At 33.9% G+C, this 10519-nt stretch overlaps 1 pseudogene; it reads left to right on the forward strand.

Annotated features, from left to right (window-relative positions):
- The first annotated feature begins 10029 nt into the window (after positions 1-10029).
- On the forward strand, positions 10030-10239 carry LOC123253175 (annotated as a pseudogene).
- Positions 10240-10519: the final 280 nt, after the last annotated feature.

The following is a 10519-nucleotide window of genomic DNA, read 5'->3' on the forward strand; positions in this document are numbered from 1 at the left end:
CAATGATGTATTTTTTTTTCTTGGAACTTCCTCACTTTCTCCATAATCCAACAAATGTTGGCAATTTGATCTCTAATCCCTATGTCTCTTTGAAAACAATTTTTTCTTGTAATTCTTGGTTTACATATTGTTGAAGCCTAGATTACAGATTCTTTTTTAATTGAATTGTATTTTTTTCTAGATTACATTTCAACACAATTTTTTCATAATCATTTGCTGACATTTTGTGATTTACTTTTTGTCTCTCTTTTCCACTCCTCAAATATCCCTAAGAGAACAGGTATTATGAAATATATTTATGCCTTATCATATAATAAATATTTCCATGTTCATCATATTGTGAAAGAAGACATATTGCTCATGCTAGAGCATATAATTTTTTAATGGAGGGAATAAAGTAAAGAAGGTATACTTTATCTGCATTTAGATTCTTTCAGTTCCTTCCTTTTCCATGTCTTTTTTATTGTGAATCCCTTGGAGATGTCCTGGATTCTTGCATTGATAATAATTAAGTCATTGACACTTGATAATTATACTTTATTGCTGTTAATGTGTATAACGTTCTATTGGTTGTTCTCATTTCACTTTGAATCTTTCTATCATTTCATATAAGTCTTTCCAGGTTTTTGTTATCATCTTGTTCATTATTTATTATAATGTAATAGTATTCCATTACAATCATATACCAACACTTGTTCAGATATTATCCTAGTTGATGGACATCTCTTTAGTTTCCAGTTCTTTACCACCACAAAAGAACTGGTATACAGACTTTCAAAATATTCGACATAACTTTGCTGGGATGTAAAATGAATGCACTTGTCCCAGAAAAGAATTAAGCCCAATGAATAGTCATACAAATTGGAGATGTAGATTATACAATCAAAGGAGCTATGATACATGGCCAAGCAGGTCTGTTGATTCAATTTTTATTATAGACCTTTGTGAAAAGATAGTTAACACCAATAGAATCTGTCTCTCTGAGTCCAAGAATACTAATCACAAAAGGGACCTCAGTTACTAAAACATGATCAGGACATATTCATCTTTTTAAAGAGGTATAAATGTATAGAACTGCACAGGGGAAAAAATGTAGTCAAATGGAAATTCTATTCCAAGGAATACTTTATGCAGATGTTATAAGCAGCCATGTACCATAGTGTACAGATTATTGGGTCTGAAGTCAAGAAGACTTGAGTTCACAACTAATGACATAGACTTACTAGCTATGTGACACTATGCAAGTTATTAAGCCTCTCTCTGCCTCAGTTTTCCCATCTCTAAAATCGGGTTCATACTAGCACCTCTCTCCCAGATTTACTGTGAAGATCAAATGAGATGATAATTCCAAAGTCCTTAGCACTTTGTCTGAAACACAGGAGATATTCTACAAATTTTAGTGGTGATGAGGATGAGGATGAAAAAGGTCTGAAAAAATTCCTGATTCTTAATATTGATGGCTCAACATCTCGACTCTATTTATTATTCTTATTTTCTGAATCTTCTTTTTTTTAAAATACTCTGGCTCTGCTATGTCTGTTTCACCTTCCTTGTCTGCTGGATTAGCCACATATAATGCCTCAGATCCTGGCTTGCTTCTGGCTCTTTCCATACCATAGTTTCTGCTCCTGATTGCCTGGTGAGACTTCCCATTTGTCTTTTGGACTAAGCCCTGGCTAAACTGACATGAGTTAATTAGTCAGTTCTGGGCTATCTTCTCTCCTGCCTGAGGTGGGTTTAGCTTGCCAAGACTGCTTGGCCACATATTCCTCCCTCTGCAGGCCTGGAATAACTTCTAAATAAACAAAACAAAATGCATGTACAAAAAAAATAACAAAAGTTAAACTAATGAGAAAATAGGACTTACATTATTTGAGCTCTGAAAGGACCTACCTAGATTTCATGTCTTTGGATACAGGCATGATCATGTACTGAGAAATGATCAAAGGAAAGTGAAAAATTTATTGATTATATTAACTGGACAACATTTCCCTATAGAGAGGAATGACAGTTCACTTAGTTAAAAGCAAGATGCCTCCCAACAGCTTTTCCATGATTATTTCTCTTCACTCTCTCTCTGCTATTTATTTCCCATGCATAAAAGTTCTACCTTTTCACAAATGGTGCCCCATTTCTGCAATGCAGTTCTAAGAATCTAGCTGAGATGCTGTTTTTACAACAATAGCCTTTACTATTTTCCTCAGTTATAACAGTTCTCTGCCTCTTGAGATGGTTTCAAATAGCTTTGAATCAATTCTGTATTTACTTCTCTATGCACTTGATGCTTCTCTCTTTCTCACAATGCAAATTGAGAGTTACCTCCTTGAGGAAGGACGGTCTCATTTTTGTCTTTGTATCACCAGGGCATAGGAAAACGTGTGTGAAATTGGCTCCTTGACATATGAGAAATATACTACCAACAAAAAATCAGCTCCAATAATCATTTGGAAGACCTTTGTACCCCAGGGCTGGATCTCTGGAATGTACTTTTTAGACTTATTGCCTTAATGATACCATAAAACGTTTTCATAGAGCAGACCACATGCCAATTTATGCAGCTCTACATCACATTGATAGAAATGTTGTGTGAAATTCTGGAGAGTATGGGTCTTCAAGAATAATATCGCTGGAAGTCAGCAAGGCTCTACAATTCCTAGAGCTCTCGAAGCTATCATAGGAACTTAATTTTGATGAAATTAGAGAATCAAGAGGAGCCTCTGTTATCCATGCTATTCCTGTATTCTCTGAACAACTGGTATGAACATTGTTCTGGGAAATAATTTCCAGCTAGAAATGCTCATGTCCTCTTAGAAGGTATCTGCTAGAGTATTGTTTTTGTACTGAATCTCCTTGCACAAAATAGACACCTTCTGAAAGATCTTTTAGAAACAAGAAGTAGAAAATAGTCATAGGATCAGAGATTTAAGATTAAAAGGGACCACTGAAATTATTATAAATTTGGAATATTTTCCTTAAGAGTAACTCTACAGTTACTTAATAATTCTTACAATTTAGGTAGTTATATTTTCATTATGTACCTCTTTGAGGCAAGACTGTGCATACTTTATATAAGGTCACATGGTTGATAGAGAAAAATGGAACGAGGATATGACTTATTCTGATGCAAAGCTAGATCTAGAGAACATGATAACAACTTTTATAATAATTTGGGGGTAGCTGGATGGCTCAGTGGATTGAGAGCCAGGTCCAGAGATGGGAATTTCTGGGTTCAAATCTGACCTCAGATATTTCCTAGCCATGTGACCATGGGAAGGCACTTAATCCAAGTCCTTAATCTTCTGTCTTGGAACCAATACATAGTATTCATTCTAAGATAGAAGTTAAGTTTTTTTAAATATTTGATTATAGTTCATCAGAGAAAGGTGGGTAATTCTGTGATTAAATTACTATTCTCTTCATCAGAAATAAGAGCCCAAACCTTAATAACTCAAAGACTTCATTGAATTCTAAAACAAAACAAGGCAAAATAAAAACTTTAGAACTCCTGATCAATGCAGAGATCATCCATGACTTCAGAAGACTGATGATCTTTATGTCTCTGTCTCGGCAAAGGGATGATGGACTCCAGATATGAAATGAGGCTTGTATTTTCAGATACAGTTAATGTGTTGATTTGTTTTTCTTGATAATATTTACAAGATACATATTATTGGTGGAATGGGGGGGAAATCAGTAACGATGCAAAAAATCCAGACAATTAAACATTAAAAAACAGAACCCATATGAAAAGAGGGATTCTCTGTCTACCTTGTGAATCTCCTGATACTTTTTGAATAGATCATAAGATCCTGGGTGCATGTTTTTTTTTTTTTTTGGTATTGCCCATAGTTAAACAATGATTTGTTGTAGCCTGAACTGGATTAAATTAGACTGGAATGGATAAGATTTCATTAAATTGTAATTTCCCTTTGATTCTTCTTTAGCGAAAACTCAGTTAAAAACAAAACATTTCTTTTCTACTTTAAGCTTCATGCTATAATTGGTGGTCAGTGGCAATGCTACCTTGTTTTGAGGGACAGGTTAATTTTGAATGAAAAAAATCTAACCCTAAAAACAATAGAAACTTACCTCCATAGCATAGTCATAGTCTTACTGATACATTCATCCCCTCAAAATTTATTGTTTAGGGAGTTCTGTATGTAGAATGAAATATTATGCTGAAAACTTATAAATAGCTAGAAGGAAATAAGATGATTACGATTCTAAGGCCCTCTTATGGGGTGACACAGTGGATATAGTGCTTGGCCTGGAATCATGAAGACTCATCTTCCTGAGTTCAAATCTAGATACAATTACTATTTGACCCTTGGCAAGTCACTTAAAATTTTTTGCCTCAGTTTCCTTATCTATAAAATGAGCTAAAGAAAGAAATGGCAAATCTCATCTTTGCCAAGAAAACTCCAAACAGGTTCACAAAAAATTGTGCACAACTAAAACCGAACTCTTAATATTTTAGCAGTAAAATCTCAATCTTGTCAATTCTAGTTCAATTGTGATAATAATGATAAAAATAAAGAAAATAAGTGGCTTTATATAGCACCTTAAATTTTTCAAATTGCTTTCTAAATATCATTTCATGGGGCAGCTGGGTAGCTCAGTGGATTGAGAGCCAGGCACAGAGATGGGAGGTCCTGGGTTCAAACCTGACCTCAGACACTTCCCAGCTGTGTGACCCTGGGCAAGTCACTTGACCCCCATTGCCTACCCTTACCACTCTTCTGCCTTGGAGCCAATACACAGTATTGACTCCAAGAGGGAAGGTAAGGGTTTAAAAAAATAAAGAAAAAAAATAAATATCATTTCATTTTATCTTCACAACAACCTTGGGCTGTAGAGACTGTTATTATTTTAAATAAGAGTAAGGAAACTAAAGCAGCCAGAGGTCAAATGATTTGGAAAGATTCACACTACTAACAAGTTCCTGAGAACAGATTAAAACTCCTACCTTCATGACTAAAGGTCTAATATCTATGCTCAGCAAGATGGTGGGTGCTTCTAAGTAGTCTTCGAACTCATTATGTAAAAACTTTAAAGGCACAATTCCTTGTTATTCAACATGTTAACAAGTAATCTGCTTTATATTTTGAAATATTCTACAAATGGCTCAAATGACAATATATACAGATAAAACAACACACGGAAGGGGAAAGAGCTCTGCTTTTGAAAAGAATCACTGAAGGAAGCTTTAAATGAGGGTCTTCCTTTATCAAAATATACCAACTCCTTCTCCACCTTCTCTGATACTTTAAATAGGGGAGAAAAACCAGAAATGAAGTGCCTCAAATCATATGGTCAATAAATGGAAAAAAAAAAAACTGGGCTTGAAGTTGGGTCTAGTTGACTGTGGAGCCAGTTCTCATTGCTTCTCACATTTCGGTATAGATAAAAACATGCTCTCACTCTGTCTCTGACTCTGTCTCTCTGTTTTGTCTGTCTGTCTTTCTCTCTGTCTCCTGGTCTCTGTCTCTTTAACCCACACACAAATGGATCAGTGTGTGGCAGCAGTTTAGATTTGGGGAGCTTCATGCAGTTACCTTACCTGTGTTGCCAAGATAAGCACGTCCCTGAAGAAACCATTTGTCCAAAATAGGAATTTTCCTCCCATGTAAATCATGCTCAGGAACTAGCAACACAGTTAGTGTACCACAAAACTATAAAATTAAGCATCCTAAGGGTTCCTGTCATCTGTATGAAAATTACAGCTGTCAGCTCCCCACCACACACAACTTTCTACTATTTCTGCTGTATTTTATAATCTTACAGGATAGGAAATACATCTTAATAAAATTATTCTTTACAGCTGTTTCACATGACTGAAGATGAATGACAATTTCTCTACTGAGCACATTTGTTTAGCTAAAAAAAGGCACACCTTTAAACAAATTCCAAGTACTTAATTGCTTCATTTTGTGATCCAAAAGCACATTTGAAAAACTCGTTTGAAAATTTGCTTATCTCCTTCCTTTATGTAAGGCATGTTTCTCATCATTGATAAATTCCATATGGTTTCACTTATTTGCTGTCCTGGTAGCACCCCTGGGAAAAGTCCAAATGAATCCAGGACATTTTTGTAATCAAACCAAGCAACAACTGAAAATGAAGTTGATGCCTGTGGTGTAATAACAATGTACACCTGCATTAATAACTGATCTTCCATTTGTTATGAAATCTACACAATTTTATTTATTTGATGTGCTTTTCAATAACATACAACAAATTACCCTTGTTGGTTAATAATAAATCTCAGGAATTTCATTATAGTTATATTAAAATCTATTTGACATGTATTTGTAAGAATAATGAATAACAGATAAGGAATCTCTTTTTATTAAGCATCTTCTAGTCAATTTACAGGTACATTAGATTCCAATATATCTAAACTTCCCTTCCTCTGGTGGAAAAAAAAATAACACGAGAAAGAAAGCTTATGTAACTAGATATTTTCTTCCCACAGAATAATACAAGTATATATAACGTGCATACTAATGACTTTGAGGGAATTCAAGATTCTGAAGTGCCCTCTGAATCCTCAAAAGGGAAGGTTAATTGTATGCAGCATAGTTTCTCATATATTTTTATTGTTTTCTCTATTTCATTTTAACAAAAGAATAATCCTTTAATGGCATATCTGCTAACTATTTTCAATTCATGGGAGCTTCTCATCCCAATTGGATTTGCTGCAGAGCAGGTATGCCTCACATGTGCACTGATATTCCAGAAGGTATTTTGAGTTCAACACTTGCTATGGATGTGTTCCGGTATAATAATTTTTAAGGCATGAACCTCTAGGGCTGGTTATGCTCTATGCAAATGTTTACAATCTGGCGATATTTACACTTTTATTTTGATCATGAGAAAGTAATTTGCTTATGATACTATGCCCTTTCACAGACATCTTTTTGTTACTACTCTAAAACTGATGACCGGAACTGGGTAAAAAAAATGATTTGATATTTTAAAAATAATCATAATTTAAATTCTACATTATTTTACAGAGATAGATGAAACTTTTTTGGCTTAAATGGTTTCTGGCCCTTTAAGTCTCTTTATATAAAAAACTATTTTTCTCAAATAAATTTCTCTAGAAATTGATAATTAACACACGAATCTTTGTTTTTTTTCCCAGTTCCTGATTCTCTGAGCTTTTACCCTCTTGGTTTTGCCTTTGAGAACTCAGGGTTTCTTGACATGATAATATAGCAATATAACCATTGTGTCACATTTCGATTTTAAGCCATTAATGGAGATTTCTCTCACTAGAAGGCATATACACAAACACATAACTACACATATTCACACATACAGATACAGGTATATACAGTGTTTCAATACCTTTAATGTAGAGTTTAAAATATTTTTTATTTAAAATATTTTTATTTTTTATTTAAATATTTTTATTTTTTATTTAAAATATTTTTATTTAAAAAAGCATAAAATTCTGTGTACATTAATTTAGTGAAATGGCAACATTGAAGCTAGGATAAATAATCCTTGAATTGGTGGTAATAAGAATGATTATTGACTGCATGAATTGTAAAAAAAAAGTGTATGTATGTATGTATTTATGTATTTGGTGACTCTCACCTATTCATTTAAGCTTTTAAACAGTTGCATTAACTTTTATAGGACACTATGGCAAGATTTTCCTTTTATGACTCCATCAGTCATTATTTTAGTGTATTCCTAATTGTGGGAAGAGTTTCCACAATATTTTTTTTTTTTGCTTTCTAAACCTCCAAGGTATATGCTAGAGTAGACTAAGTGATAATCTTATAACATTGGTCACCAGCATGAAATCACTGAGCAAATAGAATTTAAATTTTGTCTAATGTGATAATGAAATTAAATCTACTCTGCCCATCTTTAGATTTAATCACCAAAGATGAAAACATCTCCATTTAACCCACAACTTGGGTGGTCTGTAACCTACATGTGTTAGAATAAGTGACAAATCAGAATTACTGACTGCCTCCTGGGCAGTCCTAAGAAAAGTGTCTGTTGTGATTGACACATAAACTAAGAGGAAGGCACAGGAAGAGAAGCAAGAGAGGCCCCTTTAAAAAGAGACCACAGTCAGCTGGGCTCTCTCTTCTGGTTCATGAACAGGACCTGAAGGAGCTCTTCTGATTTGTGACTGGACTTGGAGGAGGTCTGGAGCTGGTAAGATTGTTCCACATGGTGAGTGTAAAGGCTTAATCTTCTTGAACTTCTCTTAAGGAACTTCCCTTTCAAAAAGACTCTGTGACTGAAGCTTTTGCTTCATTTGCCTCAGGCCCCTTGGCCCTCCAGGCCTCTGGCCCTCTGAGTTTCCAGCTTTGGGATCAAAGCCAGATTTCCCTCCACTGAGGGTTAATTAGATCTACCTTGATTAAACTAGGGTATAGGAGCAAATTACCTACTGTTTTAGATTACTTATCCTCTCTCTTATTTCCTTATTTCTTCTTCCTCTTCTCATTTGTAAATAAATTTTCCATAAAAGTCATTTTAACTTGAGGTTATTCTTTATTTGGGGACTGATAATTGTTCATTCCCCTGGAGACCAAAGCATTAACATATTCAACCCAAACCCCTTTTCCCATTACATTTATGACCTTTTATGGATATATGTACTTTATTGTGAACTAACATTTTAGAAATTCATTAACAGGAACATGTGGAAATGGATTTTAGTTTTGAAACATGCAAACTGGCTTTATCTTTTAAAATATCTCATCAAAATATTCCTCCCAGGGAATATGCCATAGCCTTCTTGAATCATTTCAAGACTTGTAGGAAAGTTTTGAGATAATAAATGATTCTTTAGTTGATCTATACAACCTAATCATAGCAAAGGGTATTGCAATTATATGGTGAATTTGGGAAAATTTAGAGTTCCAGTCCAGATGATTTAGGGGAAAAACAAAATACTTTGGTTTGGATTATCTAGATTTACTTTTTAGATGGTTCCAAATTGCTAAACTAATCCTTTTTATCTTGCCTATTTTAAACTAGACTTAGATTGTTTTAACATTTACAAAAAAGGCAGTTTGAAATATTTCACTGAGAAAAAATATTTTTCTTTGTAATAACCTTTTCTGTTTTTGTGGTGGGATGGGTTATTGCTTATCTAGTGCCAACTAAATAGTTTGATTTTATTTTATTTTTTATGTTCACCTTCATTGATTAGTATTTTGTAAATAGACAGTCTAAAATGTTTAAAGTGAGAATTACATGAGATAAGAAAAAGGGGTCACAAAAAGAAAAAATATCTAATAGAAGGTCATTGGAAATTATGCTTCATGTGTACATCAACTCTAACAAGATGAAATAGATTGGGGATTGGGAAGAGTTGAGTTCAATTTCTGATTCTAGAATATACTGTGTCACATTGTGCAAGTCAGTTTACTTCTCCTAGACTCCATCAACTTTTTAGAAATCCTTGTTTTATAGCTTGAAGGATTTTCATAAGATATATATATGTGTATATACACATAAATATACACATAGATAGATAGATAGATAGATAGATAGAAAGATAGATAGATAGATAGATATTACAAATTAGAAAACTGGAGGCAATGGACATTAATGACTGGTTCAGGTTCACACAGTAATAATCAGAGGTTGGATGTGTTCCAGGTCCTCTGAAACCAGAACCCATTTTCTTTCCACCTTATGTTATCTGAAAAGCTACTGTTTTAGATAGGTTGTATTCTCTCTACATAATATTGGAAGAGGTGCTCACTCTGGGAATCAATTTGAACACATATCACTAACCTACTTATTCCTTCAGTACCAAAAAGTGATCCAAAAGCTCCATAGTTGGCTGACACTTATTTCCTTGAAACACAAAACCTTAAACTTCAGACCTCACGATTCTATCATTTGTACTAAATGTCAAATGATTTTGACATTTGCCCTTCATTCATGACAAGTTTATATCACAAAATTACCACTTAGGAAGTAGCAAATACTATTTTCAGTTATCAGTGGAAAGTTTTAAAAATGTCCTGAAAATGAGACTGAGAGATCAGTTTCCAGTCTTTTGCCTAAAATCAAATATAGTATCTGTTCTTATCAGTTTAATATTTGATAAGTTCTCTATCTGAGGACTGTCTGTTAAACGGATTTTTTGACCAAGGAACTTATTCCAGAATAGGAGACTAGAATAGGAACTCACTCTATCCACCTCACGAATCAATTTGATTTTGTAGTACTTCTGGGAATGGTGCACTTTTCCCTTAGGAATTAAAAAAAATGAAAGTAAGAATTTAGCTTTCAGTTCCTTCCCCAATCTACCACCATAAGTACACACATAATCTAGCTTCAAAGAAAATCTTATCAGTCTTGTCATTCAAGGGTGCTCTCTTTAAGTGATTCCTTTCATCTTAACAAAGAACAAAGAAAATTGTTTGACTCCTGTCTTTTTTTTATTTTTGTTTTTCTTATTTGAATAAAATACCTCATCTCAGACAGAAGCATTAGGGGGTAGGATAAGGTCTACTATTCTATACCTACT

Source organism: Gracilinanus agilis, chromosome 6, assembly GCF_016433145.1.
Source record: "Gracilinanus agilis isolate LMUSP501 chromosome 6, AgileGrace, whole genome shotgun sequence".
In the NCBI taxonomy this organism is placed as follows: domain Eukaryota; kingdom Metazoa; phylum Chordata; class Mammalia; order Didelphimorphia; family Didelphidae; genus Gracilinanus; species Gracilinanus agilis.